The sequence below is a fragment of the Macaca fascicularis genome, chromosome 1 (genome assembly GCF_037993035.2).
Source record: "Macaca fascicularis isolate 582-1 chromosome 1, T2T-MFA8v1.1".
Lineage (NCBI taxonomy): Eukaryota > Metazoa > Chordata > Mammalia > Primates > Cercopithecidae > Macaca > Macaca fascicularis.
In genome coordinates, this window is record NC_088375.1 from 37,192,588 (window position 1) to 37,212,149 (window position 19,562).

Sequence of the window (19,562 nt, forward strand, 5' to 3'; positions counted from 1 at the left end):
ATAGGTTCAAAATAAAGGGATGGAGGAAGATCTGCCAAGCAAATGGAAAACAAAAAAAAGCAGGGGTTGCAATCCTAGTCTCTGATAAAACAGACTTTAAACCATCAAAGATCAAAAGAGACAAAGAAGGCCATTACATAATGGTAAAGGGATCAATTCATCAGGAAAAGCTAACTATCCTAAACATATATGCACCCAATACACAAGCACCCAGATTCATAAAGCAAGTCCTTAGAGACTTACAAAGAGACTTAGACTCCCATACAATAATAATGGGAGACTTTAACACCTCACTGTCAACATTAGACAGATCAACGAGACAGAAAGTCAACAAGGATATCCAGGAATTGAACTCAGCTCTGCACCAAGCAGACCTAATAGACATCTACAGAACTCTCCACCCCAAATCAACAGAATATACATTCTTCTCAGCACCACATGACACTTATTCTAAAATTGACCACATAATTGGAAGTAAAGCACTCCTCAGCAAATGTACAAGAACAGAAATTATAACAAACTGTCTCTCAGACCACAGTACAATCAAACTAGAACTCAGGACTAAGAAACTCAATCAAAACCGCTCAACTGCATGGAAACTGAACAACCTGCTCCTGAATGACTACTGGGTACATAACGAAATGAAGGCAGAAATAAAGATGTTCTTTGAAACCAATGAGAACAAAGATACAACATTACCAGAATCTCTGGGACACATTTAAAGCAGTGTGTAGAGGGAAATCTATAGCACTAAATGGCCACAAGAGAAAGCAGGAAAGATCTAAAATTGACACCCTAGCATCACAATTAAAAGAACTAGAGAAGCAAGAGCAAACACATTCAAAAGCTAGCAGAAGTCAAGAAATAACTAAGATCAGAGCAGAACTGAAGGAGATAGAGATGCAAAAAACCCTCCAAAATATCGATGAATCCAGGAGCTGTTTTTTTTTTAAAGATCAACAAAATTGATAGACCACTAGCAAGACTAATAAAGAAGAAAAGAGAGAAGAATCAAATAGATGCAATAAAAAATGATAAAGGGGATATCACCACTGACCCCACAGAAATACAAACTATCATCAGAGAATACTATAAACACCTCTACACAAATAAACTAGAAAACCTAGAAGAAATGGATAATTTCCTGGACACTTACACTCTCCCAAGACTAAACCAGGAAGAAGTTGAATCCGTGAATAGACCAATAGCAGGCTCTGAAATTGAGGCAATAATTAATAGCCTACCAACCAAAAAAAAGTCCAGGACCAGATGGATTCAGAGCTGATTCTACCAGAGGTACAAGGAGGAGTTGGTACCATTCCTTCTGAAACTATTCCAATCAATAGAAAAAGAGGGAATCCTCCCTAACTCATTTTACAAGGCCAACATCATCCTGATACCAAAGCCTGACAGAGATACAACAAAAAAAGAGAATTTTAGACCAATATCCCTGATGAACATCCATGCAAAAATCCTCAATAAAATACTGGCAAACCGAATCCAGCAGCACATCAAAAAGCTTATCCACCATGATCAAGTGGGCTTCATCCCTGGGATGCAAGGCTGGTTCAACATATGCAAATCAAGAAATGTAATCCAGCATATAAACAGAACCAAAGACAAAAACCACATGATTATCTCAATAGATGCAGAAAAGGCCTTTGACAAAATTCAACAGCCTTTCATGCTAAAAACTCTCAATAAGTTTGGTATTGATGGAACGTATCTCAAAATAATAAGAGCTATTTATGACAAACCCACAGCCAATATCATACTGAATGGGAAAAAACTGGAAGCATTCCCTTTGAAAACTGGCACAAGACAGGGATGCCCTCTCTCACCACTCCTATTCAACATAGTGTTGGAAGTTCTGGCTAGGGCAATCAGGCAAGAGAAAGAAAGCAAGGGTATTCAGTTTGGAAAAGAAGAAGCCAAATTGTCCCTGTTTGCAGATGACATGATTGTATATTTAGAAAACCCCATTGTCTCAGCCCAAAATCTCCTTAAGCTGAAAAGCAACTTCAGCAAAGTCTCAGGATACAAAATCAATGTGCAAAAATCACAAGCATTCTTATACACCAGTAACAGACAAACAGAGAGCCAAATCATGAATGAACTCCCATTCACAATAACTTCAAAGAGAATAAAATACCTAGGAATCCAACTTACAAGGGATGTAAAGGACCTCTTCAAGGAGAACTACAAACCATTGCTCAGTGAAATAAAAGAGGACACAAACAAATGGAAGAACATTCCATGCTCATGGATAGGAAGAATCAATATTGTGAAAATGGCCATACTGCCCAAGATAATTTATAGATTCAATACCATCCCCATTAAGCTACCAATGAGTTTCTTCACAGAATTGGAAAAAACTGCTTTAAAGTTCATATGGAACCAAAAAAGACCCCACATTGCCAAGACAATCCTAAACCAAAAGAACAAAGCTGGAGGCATCACGCTACCTGACTTCAAACTATACTACAAGGCTACAGTAACCAAAACAGCATGGTACTGGTACCAAAACAGAGATATAGACCAATGGAACAGAACAGAGCCCTCAGAAATAATACCACACATCTACAACCATCTGATCTTTGACAAACCTGACAAAAACAAGAAATGGGGAAAGGATTCCCTATTTAATAAATGGTGCTGGGAAAATTGGCTAGCCATAAGTAGAAAGCTGAAACTGGATCCTTTCCTTACTCCTTATACGAAAATTAATTCAAGATGGATTAGAGATTAAAATGTTAGACCTAAAACCATAAAAACCCTAGAAGAAAACCTAGGTAATACCATTCAGGACATAGGCATGGGCAAGGACTTCATGTCTAAAACACCAAAAGCAACGGCAACAAAAGCCAAAATTGACAAATGGGGTCTAATTAAACTAAAGAACTTCTGCACAGCAAAAGAAACTACCATCAGAGTGAACAAGCAACCTACAGAATGGGAGAAAATTTTTGCAATCTACTCATCTGACAAAGGGCTAATATCCAGAACCTATAAAGAACTCAATCAAATTTACAAGGAAAAAACAAACAACCCCATCAAAAAGTGGGCAAAGGATATGAACAGACACTTCTCAAAAGAAGACATTCATACAGCCAACAGACACATGAAAAAATGCTCATCATCACTCACCATCAGAGAAATGCAAATCAAAACCACAATGAGATACCATCTCACACCAGTTAGAATGGCAATCATTAAAAAATCAGGAAACAACAGGTGCTGGAGAGGATGTGGAGAAATAGGAACACTTTTACACTGTTGGTGGGACTGTAAACTAGTTCAACCATTGTGGAAAACAGTGTGGCGATTCCTCAAGGATCTAGAACTATAAATACCATTTGACCCAGCCATCCCATTACTGGGTATATACCCAAAGGATTATAAGTCATGCTGCTATAAAGACACATGCACACGTATGTTTATTGCGGCACTATTCACAATAGCAAAGACTTGGAATCAACCCAGATGTCCATCAGTGACAGACTGGATTAAGAAAATGTGGCACATATACACCATGAAATACTGTGCAGCCATAAAAAAAGGATGAGTTTGTGTCCTTTGTAGGGACATGGATGCAGCTGGAAACCATCATTCTCAGCAAACTATCACAAGAACAGAAAACCAAATACTGCATGTTCTCACTCATAGGTGGGAATTGAACAATGAGATCACTTGGACACAGGAAGGGGAACATCACACACCGGGTCCTATTGTGGGGAGGGGGGAGGGGGGAGGGATAGCATTAGGAGATATACCTAATGTAAATGACGAGTTAATGGGTGCAGCACACCAACATGGCACATGTATACATATGTAACAAACCTGCACATTGTGCACATGTACCCTAGAACTTAAAGTATAATTTAAAAAAAAAAAAAAGATGCTTATAAGCCAAAAAAAAGAAAGAAAATGTGGTATATATATACCATGGAATACTACTCAGCCATAAAAAGGAATGAAATAATGGCAATCGCAGCAACCTGGATGGAGTCGGTGACCATTATTCTAAGTGAAGTAACTCAGAAGTGGAAAACCAGACATCATATGTTCTCATTTACAAGTTGCAGCTAAACTATGAGGAGGCAAAGGCATGAGAATGATATAATGGACTTTGGAGTCTTGTGGGGAAAGGTGGGAGAGGAGTGAGGGATAAAAGATTGCACACTGGGTACAGTGTACAATGCTTGGGTGATGGGTGCACCAAAATCTCAGAAATCACCACTATGCAACTTATCCATGTAAACAAAAGAGCACCTGTTCCCCAATAACTATTGAATTTTTTTTTAATAAAGTTCATTAGTGAGAAAAAAAAAAAAAAAAGAATATGTAGCACATATACACCATGGAATACTATGCAGCCATAAAAAAGGATGAGTTTAGGTCCTTTGCAAGAACATGGATGAAGCTGGAAACCATCATTCTAAGCAAACTAACACAGGAACAGAAAACCAAACACTGCATGTTCTCACTCCTAAGCAGGAGTTGAACAGTGAGAACACATGGACACAGGGAGGGGAACATCACACACCAGGGCCTGTCGAGAGGTGTGGGGTTAAGGGAGGGATAGCATTAGGAGAAATACCTAATGTAGATGATGGGTTGATTGGTGCAGCAAACCACCATGGCACGTGTATACCTATGTAACAAGCCTGCACATTCTGCACATGTATCACAGAACTTAAATTTTTTTAAAAAAGATCAACTTGCCTGTGGTCACACAGTTTGATTTATCATATCTGCTGATTCCTAGCTCAATGCCCTTTCCATAGGAAATATTGTAGCTCCATCTTCTGTACTTGAAGTGATTTGATGCCAGAAGACACAGCTTTGATAGATCAGTCCATAAGAAAGATGCTTGTTGGCGGTGTTGGGCAAGGGACTAATTAGCAGGCTTGGTCATATCCTTGAATGTGGATACTTAAATAGTGGGCTAGTTCTACAGCTGAAGAACCTGGAAAAGGGATAGGATAGCATAAGGAATGAGAAACCAACTTCTTACAGAGAAATCTTTCTGAAGCTTTCTATTAACATTTATACTAATAGGCATTTCTAACATTTTTTATATCTTTTCATAATCTCCTATACAGTCCAATGGATAGCATTCACTATATGCCTTATTTATAATTCTGCAAGAGCTGTCACTAAGATGTTGAATATATTTCATTTCATGAAGCCCATTCAAAGCTTGACCTTTTCCAAGATTCCAACCAAGGAGCATAGCTGTATGAACTAAATCTATGTGCTTTGAATTTAGCCCCATTCCTAACAAGTGGTGTTTGTTTCATTTGGACAGTCACCAGTCATTCTAGCAAGCTTTAGGTCCCACTGGCCTCCTGAAACCAAAATCCTTTAGACACTTGTTTTAACTGTGGACAGATGTTGTAACTACTCAATTAAGGAAGTCTTTAATATTTAGTATCATAATTGACTTGTATGCCACTTTTCATGTGAAATTGAGTGACCGTACCTCAAAACTGAATAGAGAATTTATTCATAGCTAAATTTTCCTGGTTTTTTTAAGCTTAGTTTTCAGGAAATGCTTTTAGCTTTCTGTTTGGTGTAAACTTTGTTGTATGTTTCCAAATTTTTTAATTTATGGAAAAATTATAATAAACAATATTTACTTGATTTTAACTTCTTGGTGCAATTTAAATATCTCATGAGGAAGTCAAATGTATAACTCCATCTCTGTCCTCTAAACTTTTGTTACAGAACTAATGGGAAGTTGTTGGAATCAAGAAATGATTAGCTTAATCTTTAATCTTTGGTGTTTGTAACAGCATTTTGTTTGATTTAAATACTTATGAAGTTGAAATTTGTTTTTTCAAAAATGTCTCTGTGGTTCTTTGTAAATTAGTGTTGTTGATTCTATAGGAATGAACATTTCATTTAAATACATAAAGCACTTGAGTAAAACGCAAAATTTATGTAGTTGGAAAACAGATTTGACTCTTGACTAAACCATTTGTCTTCATTTTTGGCATGACCTCTTTATTTTCAGAGTACTGGCCTAGTCAGCCTTTCCTATATTTTAGATAATTCCATGAAATTGGAAATTCATTAATGTTGGAGCCACTTCTTAAGTACCTGACAGCTACATTTCAAAGAATTATTTATCTTGCGTATAGCAACATGTGAAACCCTAAGTCATCATCTAGGTTCTTAAATTCCCTTTTGAAACTGTTCCAAACACCAAATACCAAACCTAATTCTATCTAGCAACTATAACTCATTGCTCATTCAGCTGCCTGCTTGATTTATTGATTCCACATTCAGAGCCTTTGCTGCAGTCCAGCTCTTCTGCCTAGAGCAGAACATTTCCAGATGGTTCTGAAATTCCAAAACTTTTCCTTAATCTGTCATTCCACTGGACCATAAGTAGAAGCTGTAAAGAAGTTCAGTTCATTACTCACCAGAGCAAATGGTTCCCTGACAAAAGCATTCATTACTGCAGTGTTGTTATTCTGATGGAGAATCTCTTCTGATACCACATGTATGAAAACACTTTTCAGTTAAATAAGATGATATGTACCACTTAGGATACTGACTGTTAGGCAAAGAATATGCCTGTGTATTTCTTCTTCATGATACCCTGTTTGACATGAGTATAATGTCTAAGACTTTTCAAGTTTCTATATGCTAGGGACCAGTGATCTCCAACTTTTATGGGCTCATTAACTTTCTTTTTAGAGACAGGGTCTCGGTCTGTTCCCCAGGCTGGAGTGCAATGGTGCACTCATAGCTCACTGCAGCCTCAAACTCCTGGGCTCAAATAACCCTCCCACCTCAGCCTTAGAGTAGCTAGGACTACAGGTGTATGCTACCACGTCCAGCTAATTTTCTATTTTTTTTTAATTTTTATTAGGGACAGGGTCTTGCTATGTTGCCCAGGCTAGTCTTGAACTCCTGATCTCAAGCAATCCTCCCACCTCGGCCTCCCAAAGTCCTGGGATTACAGGAATGAGCCACCATGGCTGGCCCAGACTTTGTTGAATAGGAGAAGTTCAGAAAAATCTCCCTCTTGCTCAAGCCCCACCTCTGCCCTGTGTTCCTCGCCTAGATATGAACTAGAAGTAGATTCCTGGCTACTCCTAGCCCTTCACCCTGTGATCTGACAAAAAAAAAAAAAAAAAAAAAGCCTCTTTATCAACTAAGAAAGGCACTAAGGATAAAAAAAAAAAAAACAAACAGAAGTTACCTACGGGTCAAGGGTTCAGGGCTCAGTTGACATGATACCTTCCTGAATGCCTAGGTAACAAGGAAAACTACACTCTTGCTAAACCCTCTAACAATAGAAGCTACCAGACTCCTCCTAACTGATTTCCAGCCCTACATACATTCTTTTCTGATAAGCACACCTGTAGACTCTAAGCCAGTTTCAGCCAGCTTATAGAGGCTGTACACAAACTCTGTGTTCTGTAGTTCACCTTTCAATGTAAAGAGCCAAATTCTACCTCATTTTAATGTTAAAAGCCCACTCTAGAGTGAACATGAGATGTGTGTTACACATATGTCTATACAACTGGGCATGTGCTCAACCCCTCCCCTTCATAAATATGTATAGCTTTTCCACCAATCCTGCTGAATGTGTATGACTATTATGTGATACAGCCCAGTGAGCTATCAAACTCAATCTCTCTTCCCCTCTTAGAAGACGGAGCACCTTCATCCATGCTGGAGATTATCCCTTCCCTGTTTGCAAACTGATACCACCAATAAAGCTCTCCTTTTCACTATGTAGCCTTTTCTGGTGGTTTTAGATGACATGCCTCACATTCAAGGCCTGTCAAATTCTACCTCCTCATTATCTCATTAGTCCCTCTTTCTCTGTAGACCTGCTGCCATCCCAGGCTAAACCACTTCCATGTCTTTCCTGGCACATGGTAGATGCTCAGTAAATTTTATTGAGTGATAGAATGAGTAGATAGAACAGGGAATAGGATATAAATTAAGACCAATTGAAATCTTGATCTTTTTTCTGCAATGCTATGTTCTGAATATTTATAAAACAGAAGACTTATTGGGAAGAGCCTAATCAAACATGAGCAAACATCCCATTTAAACTTTGCATTTAGAATTGGATGAAAAGCACGTCCTCCAGATAAGCGTTCTGAGTAGAAAGGCAGGAAGTATTTTGTTAAGGTTATTCGTCTGCAGAAACCATATCTGATCATTTTTCTGGTTGGTTTTGTGAAGGAAAGTGTCCCCCTAAAAAAGCAATTTGATATTTTCTGCTTTTCAGCAATAGCCTCTTAGTCTCCCCAGAAAACATTGATTTGCCAAATTGGCTCCTTTTAATTTAGTGTTCCTCATTCTTGGAGGTTTGCCTCTGACTTCATGGTTTATTTTCCAGAAAATTTTTCTAACACCACAAACCCCAGTGCAACAGGTAAACAAGTCAAAAGAAATTCATTTAAAGCTGCCGTTTAGAGTTAATATTTATCTTGAACTTTAACTTCTTTCTGTGGATCTTCTGGTGGTCTTAAAGTTTGTGGCTAAATCAAGGGATGTGTGTGTGTGTCAGAGAGTGAGAGAGAGTGGGTGCTAGCCTGAGCACTGGCTATGTGGTGCGCCAAATAATGAACTCCAGGGACAAAAGAAAAATGAAAGAAACCAAAGAACTTGCTCTACTTACCAAGAAATGTCTTTGTATTTTGTGGTGGCCTTTCTTCCATGAATCCTTTCTAAGTATATATTGACTTTGAATGTTAAAATTGTGAGATTTTTGTTTTGCATGCGGTATAGTGTGAGAAAATGTGATTTTAAAAAATAATAATACAACTAAAGAAATGAGAAAGGAAAGTACCACCAACTTAAAGTTTCTATTAGATAACAAAGATTGAATCATGGATTCACACTGAAGAATAAAATGCATTAAAATAACCATTGCCAATGCAGCAGGCACAGCAGCAGTTTGCAAGCTTGGCCTCGCACTTTCATCCCCTGGAGGAGCTTTCAAAAACTTCCGAGGCTTGGAACACATCTCCTAAAGACTGATTAGTGTCTCCTACGTGATTGATTCTAACGAGCAGCAAGAGCTGAGAACTGCCACGCGGGAGGATAACACCGACTACATACAAGAAACAAACACAAACACCTATGTCCTGACCTTTCTCACTGAAACTTTAAAGTGGTGATTCTCAAGGGAAGGAGCTGGAGGAGCACACTGCCTGGATGAAGAGAGAACTTCATCGGTCTATTCACACTGCCCCTCGTCCCCACCCTGTTTCTTCAGTCCTTCTGTGAAAGCTGACCTTATGAATTGGGCCATTCTTGTCACACCCACCTGAAACAGTTGAGAAGCCATGGGGGAAAAGGACTCAGGACCCATAACGTTGCTCCAAAAATGTAATTCTCTGCACACCTGGCTGCTGAAACTGTGTGCTGTAATCTGAAACCCATTTCATCGAATAGTTCCTAAAATGATTTGCTGCAATTCTAAGACTAATTTTACCTACTGCCATCACTCACTAATCAAAACTTGCAGCTCCCTAGAACATTATTAGTACCAAAGAACTTTCTCAAAGAGCAGTATGTAACGTTTCTCTTTTTTATTTGTATTATTATTATTTTTTGAGGCTGAGTCTCGCTCTGTCACCAGGCTGGAGTGCAGTGGTGCCATCTCGGCTCACTGCAACCTCCGCCTCCCGAGTTCAAGCGATTTCTCCTGCCTCTGCCTCCCGACTAGCCAGGATTACAGGTGCCCACCACCACGCCTGGCTAATTTTTGTATTTTTAGTAGAGACAGGGTTTCACCATGTTGACCAGGATGGTCTGGATCTCTTGATCCACCCGCCTCAGCCTCCCAAAGTGCTGGGATTGCAGGCATAAGCCACTGCGCCTGGCCACATTTCTCTTTTTTATAAAACCCCAACATTCTCCTTGTTCTTCAGACATACCAAAGACCGCCCTGTTTGCCATGAATTGCAATTCTTTCTTCCCAAATGAAAGTGAGAACCACTGTGACATATCCAACGGTTTTATCCCTCAGACATGAGCATGGGCATAAGAAGCTGAGAACTCCTATGTTAGAAAGTAATTTTATTTTTAATAAGTGAAATAGAGTAGCAATAGGTTACTGTAACTCATCTGAATCTGATTATCCACTATCTAAGTTCTATATTCTTTTATCTCCCATAGTGGCATTTTCGTACCAAATATTGTAAAAAACGTAATGTGGGCCATATCACGAACAATACTTGAATTGTGATGGCTTTTTTCCCCTCTCACCATACTGGCCAAATGGATGGCAATGTGGGGAGAGTCGAAACAACCTTCCCAACAGTGGAATCAATGGCAACTCTTCTTTTGTTTGTTAATGCCATGACATTGATTGGGCAAGATAAACTGATATCACTGGAACTTTTGTGAAACCTTAACAAAATTGAATTTGCTGTTGTCTTTGAAATGAGTCTTTAGGAGTGTCAGGGTGTCATAAGGAGTGTCTAGTGTCATAAGGGCATTGGCCGAGAGTTAGTTGGTAATACTGCCCAGATAGCTGAGCTTTCAGCAGCAGCTGCTAAAACGGATAGCAAGGGGAAAGTAGTGTGTGAAAACCTCATTCGAGTTTTCAACTTGGAGATGATAAGCCCAGGATTTCTCTGCCTGAATTACTCTTCAGAGTAGACTTGGTGAGGGGAATACTTCACCAAAGCTGGATTTTTTGAAAATGGTTTTGTTCTAAAGTCAAATTAATTATTCTTTAGAGGGTTTTGCTTTTTCCTTGCTGCTAGGTGGCGCTCTAGGACCGGAGTTCTGTTGCCAGGCCAGCTGCTAAAAATCCTTCCCTTGTGTGTTTCATCGCAGGTTTTAGAGTTAAAAATGGAGTTAGGCGCTAACTTCATCCAACCCCTCTTTTTACTTGGAAGAAAAAAAAAAAAAGTTAAGTGACCTAGAACTAGAACATGAATTCCTTGGAAATAGGGTCTTAATGTGTGATCTTCCCACAGATTAAAATTGCCCTTTCTAATTTTACCCTCCAGGAAATAGCCATAGAGCACTCCCTTTTTACAGAACTTAAAGTTTAATACTGCATGGTATCTATTCTTTGAAGGTGGTGGGAAAACACCAACAACCCCTAATCTCATTTAGAAGCTGCAAGTACTGATTCTATCTTGCTCCACTGAAAAAGTTTTAAGAAAAAAAATCACTTTGCCATCTTTATTTTGGCCTTTCCAGGCAGATGTGTCTTCACCTCCTTTATAAATTACTGCTATAGGAAAAAATGCAAAATTATTACAAGTTAGGCACAGTTTTTAGTCTTTAAAATGATTTTTTAAATTCCAGAGCATTAAATTTTGTGTTTGTCTGCCTTTCCGGGGAAAGTTCCTTGGCTTGCTCAGATTCTCAAAAATGATTAAGAATGCCTGCAGGAGGCCGGGTGCAGTGGCTCATGCCTGTAATCCCAGCACTTTGGGAGGCCGAGGCGGGCAGATCACCTGAGGTTGGGAGTTCAAGACCAGCCTGACCAACATGGAGAAACCCTGTCCCTACTAAAAATGCAAAATTAGCCAGGTGTGGAGGCACATGCCTGTAATCCCAGCTACTCTGGAGGCTGAGGCAGGAGAATCACCTCAACCTGGGAGGCGGAGGTTGCGGTGAGCCGAGATCGCGCCATTGCACTCCAGCGTGGGCAATGAGAGTGAAACTCCATCTCAAAAAACAAAAACAAGAATGCCTGCAGGAATTCTGCATCCTGTAATAGGACTATTTGCTCACCAGATTCTCTGTGAGATGGAAAACTGATTAACCCTTGCGACTTCACTCTCAAATGAAGACAAGCAAATTCTGTGGTCAGAGCCTGGTTTTAACTCACATCAGGAGTCAGCTCTAATAACCATCACTTGCAGAGGACTTTACAAATTGCAAAGCAGCAGAGGCTGCTGCTAACAAGTTTAAATCACATTAACACAAGGATAGTATACAAGACAAGGGAGTTATTTGATAAGTTCTACACCCCTGTTCACTTCTAGGAAGCAAAACGTTTACAAAGGAGATAGACCAGCATTCACAAGAGAACTGATTGGATAATAAGAGCTTTATGGAGTTCGTATGTGCCACAAGCTATTTGTTCTGTGTGCTTTTATGTAGGTTACATCATGTAATCCTTACAACACCACCATGGGATAGGTGGTATTACTACTCCCATTTTACAGATAAGGAAATTGAGGCACAGAAATGTATTTTGACAACATGTCAGAAATTAATATTGTTTTACAATGATCTTAATATCCAATTACTAAATGCTTATTATATGCCAAAACTTTTACATATTTAATATTTACAGCATCCTTGTTACTACTTCTTTTTTACAAGAGGAAAAACTTGAGGATCAGAAAATTATTTACCAAGAATCATGCTAGTAAGTGGTAGGACCTTAAATATGTGAGATTTCGCCAAAGAGTTGCTGGTATTATCTTCTTATACTTCTCTGATTCCCTCTTAAACCAATTCCAGTTCCACCTACACCACTCCACCAAAACTGCTCCTGTCAAGTTCTCCAGCAACTCCATGCTGAATCCACCAGTCATCCCTCAGTCATTCCATCTGACTTATCAGTAGCATTTGAATCACTTGACAATCCTCCTCCCTGACACTCTTTCTCCTCTCCCAGGACATCTCATTCTCTAGAGTTTCCTCTTACTCACTGATCAAAGCCTTAGCGTCTTTTGTGCCTCCTCCTCTTCCCACCCCCGCCCCCCCGCCCCCCGACCTCTTAATGCTGCAAGGCACCAGGCCTCATTCTCTTGGGAATTCCTCCAGTCTCCTGGCTTTAACTACCATCTACATCTATAGGAAATCCTGTTGGCCGTGCTTCCAAAATGTGCCTGGAATCTGCTGGCTTCTCACCACCCCTACCCTCCACCACCAGGTCTGAGTTATTGTGCTGAGCCTGGACCACTTTGCAGCCTCGTCTGGCTTCCCTGCTGTCCACAGTGCTCTCTCTCTCTGCTCTCCACAAAGCAGCCAGAGTGGCCCTTTCAAGCTCCAAGGCAGCTGGCATCCCTCCTCTGCCCAAGGCCCTCTGAGGGCTCCTTACAATGGTCCATAGTGGTGTTGCCAAAGACAATGCAGGATGCCCAGTTAAATTTGGATTTCAGGTAAACAGCTAATAACTTTCTAGTTTAAGTATGGTTTCATGCAATATTTGAGGCCTATTTGTATTTTTAAAATTATTCATTATCTGAAATTCAAATTTAGCTGAGATTGCATATTTTTATTTGCTAAATCTGCCAGGCATATCCACCAGCTCTACATGATGCCCCCTGTTACCTCCTTGACCCCATCTCCCATGATCTCCCCCTTATTCAGTCCACTCCCCCACACTGGCCTCCTTGCTTTCTTCTAGTGCATAGTTCCTCACTTTGGGCTCTTGCCTTGGCTGTTCTTCCTCCAGCATCTGCATCATCTTAAAGAGGTGATTTCTAAAATGACTTCTCAACCCTGTGCTCCCAACGCCCCTCATCCTGCTCCACTCTTTTCCGTAGCACCTGACTTCTAACATGACTTATTCATTTTATTGTGAACGAATCTGGTAGGTCTCCACCAACCAGAATCTAAACTCCACCGGGCAGGTATTTTTGTCCATTTCATGCATGATCATATCCCAAGAGGCTAGAACAATAGCACCTCAGTACACAGTAAGTGTTTGTTTATTTTGAATGAATGCTTTCAAAGGCTTTTGCTCCTTTCCATTGCATTATATATTCCCTCTGTTTCAACTTATGGTAAATATCTGAACAAACTGAGAGTGCACAGCCTGGAGAGGAGATGATGGGCAGAGGTGGAGAATGTGCTCACACCTCAGCTGGAGTGGTCCTTTTGTTGTGGGACAAGGCACATAACTGTCCACAGCTCTCTGCCCAGGCAATTGCCACGTTCCCCACACCCTCAGTGTTGCCCTCTATTTAACAACAGCAACAAAGCGTGTATTTTCTATGTGTCGGGTCCTGTGCTAACCTCCAATACAAGGATAAACAAGATAATACTACCTAGGAGGAACAGGCAATGAGCTCAAGGTTCTTGCCTGACTGATAAAATGAAAAAGAACTGGGCCTGACTGGCCAGATTCACTGCAAGAGCCACAAGCCCTTATATCCTATCATCTCCCCCCAGGTTATTTCCTACTTTGGTAACCGCCAAGAGAAAACCAAAGTGAATATTAAGCAGGAGCAGTGAGAAGAACATCTGCTGTAACCTCTCTCTGACCCCAATGCAGTAGCTCAGCAGAGATGAATTAAAGCGCAGGAAGCTTGTTGGCGTCAGTCTCGATTGACGCCAACAGGAAGGTGGAGCAGAGAAGCAGATTTGCTGCTGAAAATCATTTCCCCTGGAAAGTCCCAGGAGAAAAAAAAAATCATTACAGCTGGGATAATGATGTTTACTCAACAGCTTTGTGTAAATTTTTGACGCACCTTATTTCTGCACTATTAGGGTCTGGAATTACTGATTAAAGATATTATTAGGTTGGTGCAAAAGTAATTGCGGTTTTTGCTATTATTTTTCAATGACAAAAACCTCAATTACTTTTGCACCAGCGTAATACCATCTTAATATTCAATTGTTAGCTGGAAAAGTCTAGGGCAGGTTACAGAGGTGTAGTATTAACATGGCTAAAACACACACAATAGAAAGTGGAGAAAGCAGTAGTATCTTGAGGGGAGGATGGTTTGCAATGCCCTTTTCTCCCTTTCCCCTTTCATTCCAAGTGGGCCTCCAGCATATCCTAGTCACCAAATTACAGAGCTGACATTTTCTAATTCAACGAAAATTTACTGAGGGCCTGTTTGACACAGGCTGTGTCACTTCCTGTCTCTAGGGTGTTAAATTGACTAAAAGAGCTCATCCTGTACTAAAGAGGGTAGCTCCCTAGCGCAACTGTGACCAGGCATAGAGGGGTAAAAAGTTGACCCTGGCATTAACTAAATGCCCACAGCAAGAGCTTGTTCTTTCTTGTAAAAAATGACCAAATGCTAGAACTCAGGACACCTTGGATGACACCCAATATTCTAGAGGAAAATCATAGATAGACCTGGCAGGTCTTGTAAGGCAGAGCTGGCCTGGCAAAACTGGGAAGTGAGCCATACTTATCCTCAACATTCTCTAATTTTCTTTTTCAGCTCTTTTCCCTCTGACCATTATTTGGTTGTGCCCCATGAGTGGCCACAAAGCCCCCTGCCCTGCCCTCCCCTATCACAACCCACCCAGGACCTTGCTAGGTGACACTGACCCATTCCACATTTTAGAGTTTGAAATTATTTCCCAGTCTTCCCAGCACTTTGGGAGGCTGAGGCGGGTGGATCACGAGGTCAGGAGTTCGAAACCAGCCTGGCCAGTATGGTGAAATCCTGTCTCTACTAAAAAATACAAAAATTAGCTGGGTGTGGTGGTGCGTGCCTGTAGTCCCAGCTACTCGGGAGGCTGAGGCAGGAGAACCGCTTGAACTCAGGAGGCAGAGGTTGCGGTGAGCCGAGATTGCACCACTGCACTCCAGCCTGGGTGACAGAGTGAGACTCCGTCTCAAAAAACAAAACAAATACCCAAGGAATATTGCTATCTAGCAAGGGAATGTGACAAAACCAACTGAAAAGGAATAAACTAATGACTATAATAGTTTAGATAACTTCCTGGAGTGCTTGCCTTTTGGAGAGGCAATAAATAAGAAAATGAGGCTCTGAATGACCAGGACCAAATAGAACCTTCTTAGATTCTATCCTATTCCTCAAAGTAATATGAGAATTAACTAAAATTTTGAGATTTTTGCCAAGGAGAAAACATTACATTGACTCTTCTAGTAACTGAGACAACTGCACTTCTTAATCCTCCCTTTTCCAGACAAATATCAGCCAGTAGGTCCCTCATTTCTAACTCCTCATATATGGCAATAGGACATGGCATTTCTAAACTATGAAAAGATGTTAAATTTCATCACTTTAACAATGTATAATTTAATCACATATAAAATGAAAGATGGTTGTTAGAGTTCTTCCAAGATAAGTCTCTAGCTCCTCACAAATTTAAAGGATCCATTTTAAACTGATGAAGAGGCTGTAAGAAGAGACACTAGAACCAAGTGTGAACAGACATCTAGACAATTGATTCCAGGTGGCTAAAGCTCAACTTCTTCATTTAATTAACAAACACTTGTTGAGGACTTACCGTGTGCCAGGCGTCAGGCTCGATGCTGAAGACGAAAGACTGTTCCTGTCTTCAGGGATCTCACAGTTTGGTGGGACAGGGCAGAAGAAACTTACAAATAAGCCACCACAACAGGCTGTGATAAGTGTCGTTATGGAGCACGCACTGGGAGCACAGAACACATCACTCACTCTAGAGTGGGAGAGAAGGGTATATTGGAGAAAGATTTCTCAAAAAAAAAAAAAAAAAAAAAAAAAAAAAAAACCTGTACTGGATTTTAAAGGTCATATACCTGTCTCTAGTTTTAGTGTATGGAAGGTATTTCCAAAGCACATAAATGGTATTTTAAAAGCATAACAGAAAAAAGGAAAATGTGGGAGATATTCCAGTTGGTTGGGGAAAAAAGTAAAAAATAAGTTAAAGGTGCCAGACGCAGTGGCCCATGCCTGTAATCCCAACACTTTGGGAGGCTGAGGCAGGCAGATAATTTGAGGTCAGGAGTTTCAGACCAGCCTGGCCAACATGGTAAAAACCCATCTCTACTAAAAATACAAAAATTAGCTGGGTGTAGTGGCGCATGCCTGTAATGCCGGCTATTCCAGTGACTGAGGCACAAGAATCACTTGAACCTGTGAGGCAGAGGTTGAAGTGAGCTGAGATCTTGCCACTGCATTCCAGCCTTGGCGACAGAGTGAGACTCTGTCTCAAAAAATAAAATAAGTTAAAGGAAAATTACCCAAAACTTGTAGACAAAAGGTGATTATGACTTTTTATTTCATGCTAACAACATTTTCTAATGAGCCTACTTTATTTACACAACCGATCATGACTTAAACATTTTACAAGTCTGTAAAACTTGTAAGGTGATTTTTGTTTCTACCAATGTAAAGAAGACCTATGGGTTATCTTCTTTACATTGGTAGAAAAGGTTCTTTACATTGATTATGAAAAAGGTGGGGGGTGGGTATAATTTTCCCATAGGACAGTTTGTAACTAGCAAATTTATTGCAGAATTCCTTTTTTCCCTCCTCATTATAAAAATCTCAGTTTCTCACTCTCTTTGGAACCTTCTTGGCCATCCTACTGGTTTCATCATTAAAGAGTTAAATTATACTTTGAAATGAGCTCACCATTTTTTTGTATAAGGATTAGGTTTTTAAATTCACATGGAAATTTGAGGGGCTCTGAATAGCTAAAAATATCTTGAAAAAAGACAAAGTTGGAAGTCTCATTTCCAGATGTTAAACCTACTACAGAGCTACAATAATCAAAATAGCGTGGGACTAGCATAAAGAAAGACACCTAGACCAATGAATAGAACAGAGATGGCAGAAATAAACGTCCAATTAAATGGTGATTGAATATTCAACAAGGGTGCCAAGACCATCTAATGGGGAAAGGACAGTCTTTTCAACAAATGGTGCTGGGAAAACTGAATATCCACATGCAAAAACATGAAGTTGGCCCCTTACCTTACACCATATACAAATACAACTCAAAATAGATAAAAGGCCTAAACATAACACCTAAAATTATAAAACTGTTAGAAAAAATATATAGTGGGAAAGCTTCATGACATTCAGTTTGACAATGGTTTTTGGATATGATACCAAATACACAGGCAACAAATGTAAACAGATAAATTGGACCAAATTTGAAACTCTATCAAAGGACACAACCAGTAGAATGAAAAGGCAACCTACAGAATGGGAAAAATATTTGGGTCTTGCAAAAGATTAGTAAACACACATATACACACATACGTACACACACACATAGCCAGCTAGCTATCTGCCACATTTTTTTTTTACCCATTCATCTGTTGATGGACACTTAGGTTGTCTTCTCCATATCTTAATATTTTTGTCTGTTAGTCTTCATACTTAAGATATAAGTGGCTTATTTACCCCAATTACAGTATTAAAATATTCTGAATTTATCTATTTTCTTTCATTTACCAGGGAGTTTAATACTTTCAGGTGTTTTATTTCACATTTGCATCTATTTCTTTCAGGTTGAGGAACTCCCTTTAGCACTTCTTGTAAGGCAGGTCTGATGTAGATTAATTCTCTCAGTTTTTGTTTGTCTGGAAAAGTCTCTCTCCATCCTATTTGAAGGATAGCTTTACTGGGTACAGTATTCTTGGTTGGCAGTATTTTCCCTTTAGCACTTTGAATATAGCATCCCATGTCTCCTGGCTTGCAGAGTTTCTGTGGAGAAATCTGCCGAAAGCTGTACTGGGACTCCATGGAACGTGATATGTTTCCTTTTTCTAACTGCTTTGAGTGTTCTTTTTTTGTCTTTGATTTTTACTAATTTGATTATGATGTGCCTTAAGGAATTCCTCTGTTTCGAATTTGATTGGTGTCCTCTGAGATTCCTATATCTGGATGCTGTTGACTTTCTTCAGATTTGGAACATTTTCAGCCATTATTTCCCTAAAGGTGCCTTCTAGGCCTTTTTCTCTCTCATCTCCTTTGGGAATTTCTATTATGTGAATGTTAGTTCTCTTGACAGTGTCCCATAATTCCCCTAGGCCTTCTTCATTCTTTTAAAAATTTTTTTTTTGCTCCTCTAATTGGGTAATTTCATGTGTTCTGTATTCATGTTTGCTAATTCTTTCCTCTGTTGGATGAAGTCTGCACTGAAGCTTTCTAATGAGTTTTTCAGTTTAGCTATTATATTATTTATTTCTAGTATTTCCATTTGATATTTTAAAATTGTTTCTATTTATCTGTAAAATTTCTCATTTTGTTCTTGGATTTTTTCCAAATTTCATTTAGTTTTCAAAAGTCTTTTCTTATATTTCTTATGATTCCCTGAACTTTTTAAAGAGGATTATTCTGACTGTCTGTGAGACATTTCACAGATCCACAGTTCTTCTTGGTCTATTGCTGGAGCTTTGTTGGTTTCTCTTAGTGGTGTCATATTTCCCTGAATTTTCAATCTTTGTATAGCTTTATATCAACACCTGAACATTTGAAGAGATAGTCACTTTTTTCAGGTTTTGCAGGTATTCTTAGGTGGTATTAGAGTTTTACTACTTAGTATCAGAACTGAAGCACTGGTCAACATTGCTTCCTGTTCTGGGGAGGACTTAAAGTGAGCACCAGAATGAAAACACTGCAGTGGAACTAACTCACTGCCCTGTCATTATTTCTTCATCTGGGGAATAATAAGAGCAAACATCAGAACTTAAACATTGCCCTGGAACTATATTGCTGCCCTGCTGTTATTTCCTAGTCTGGAGAAGGCTTACTTAAATAGGCACTGGAACTTAATCCTGATCATTTAGTTGTTTCTACCTCAGAGAAATGCTCCACATAAGCACTTGGGCTTTGTAAAAAATTTAGCCAGGAATTTGGGCCTTCCCATTAATTGTGCCCCTTGCAGTGCTATGGGGCAAG

The 19,562-nt window shown here is 39.6% G+C and overlaps 1 long non-coding RNA gene across 1 annotated transcript; it reads right to left on the reverse strand.

The window, feature by feature from the left end:
- Positions 1 to 3,420: 3,420 nt before the first annotated feature.
- Positions 3,421 to 16,410, reverse strand: LOC123573826 (uncharacterized). Its single transcript, XR_006698560.2, has 2 exons — positions 16,177 to 16,410; positions 3,421 to 4,969 (listed from the first exon to the last, which is right to left on the reverse strand). It is a non-coding gene; the product is annotated as an uncharacterized lncRNA (long non-coding RNA).
- Positions 16,411 to 19,562: the final 3,152 nt, after the last annotated feature.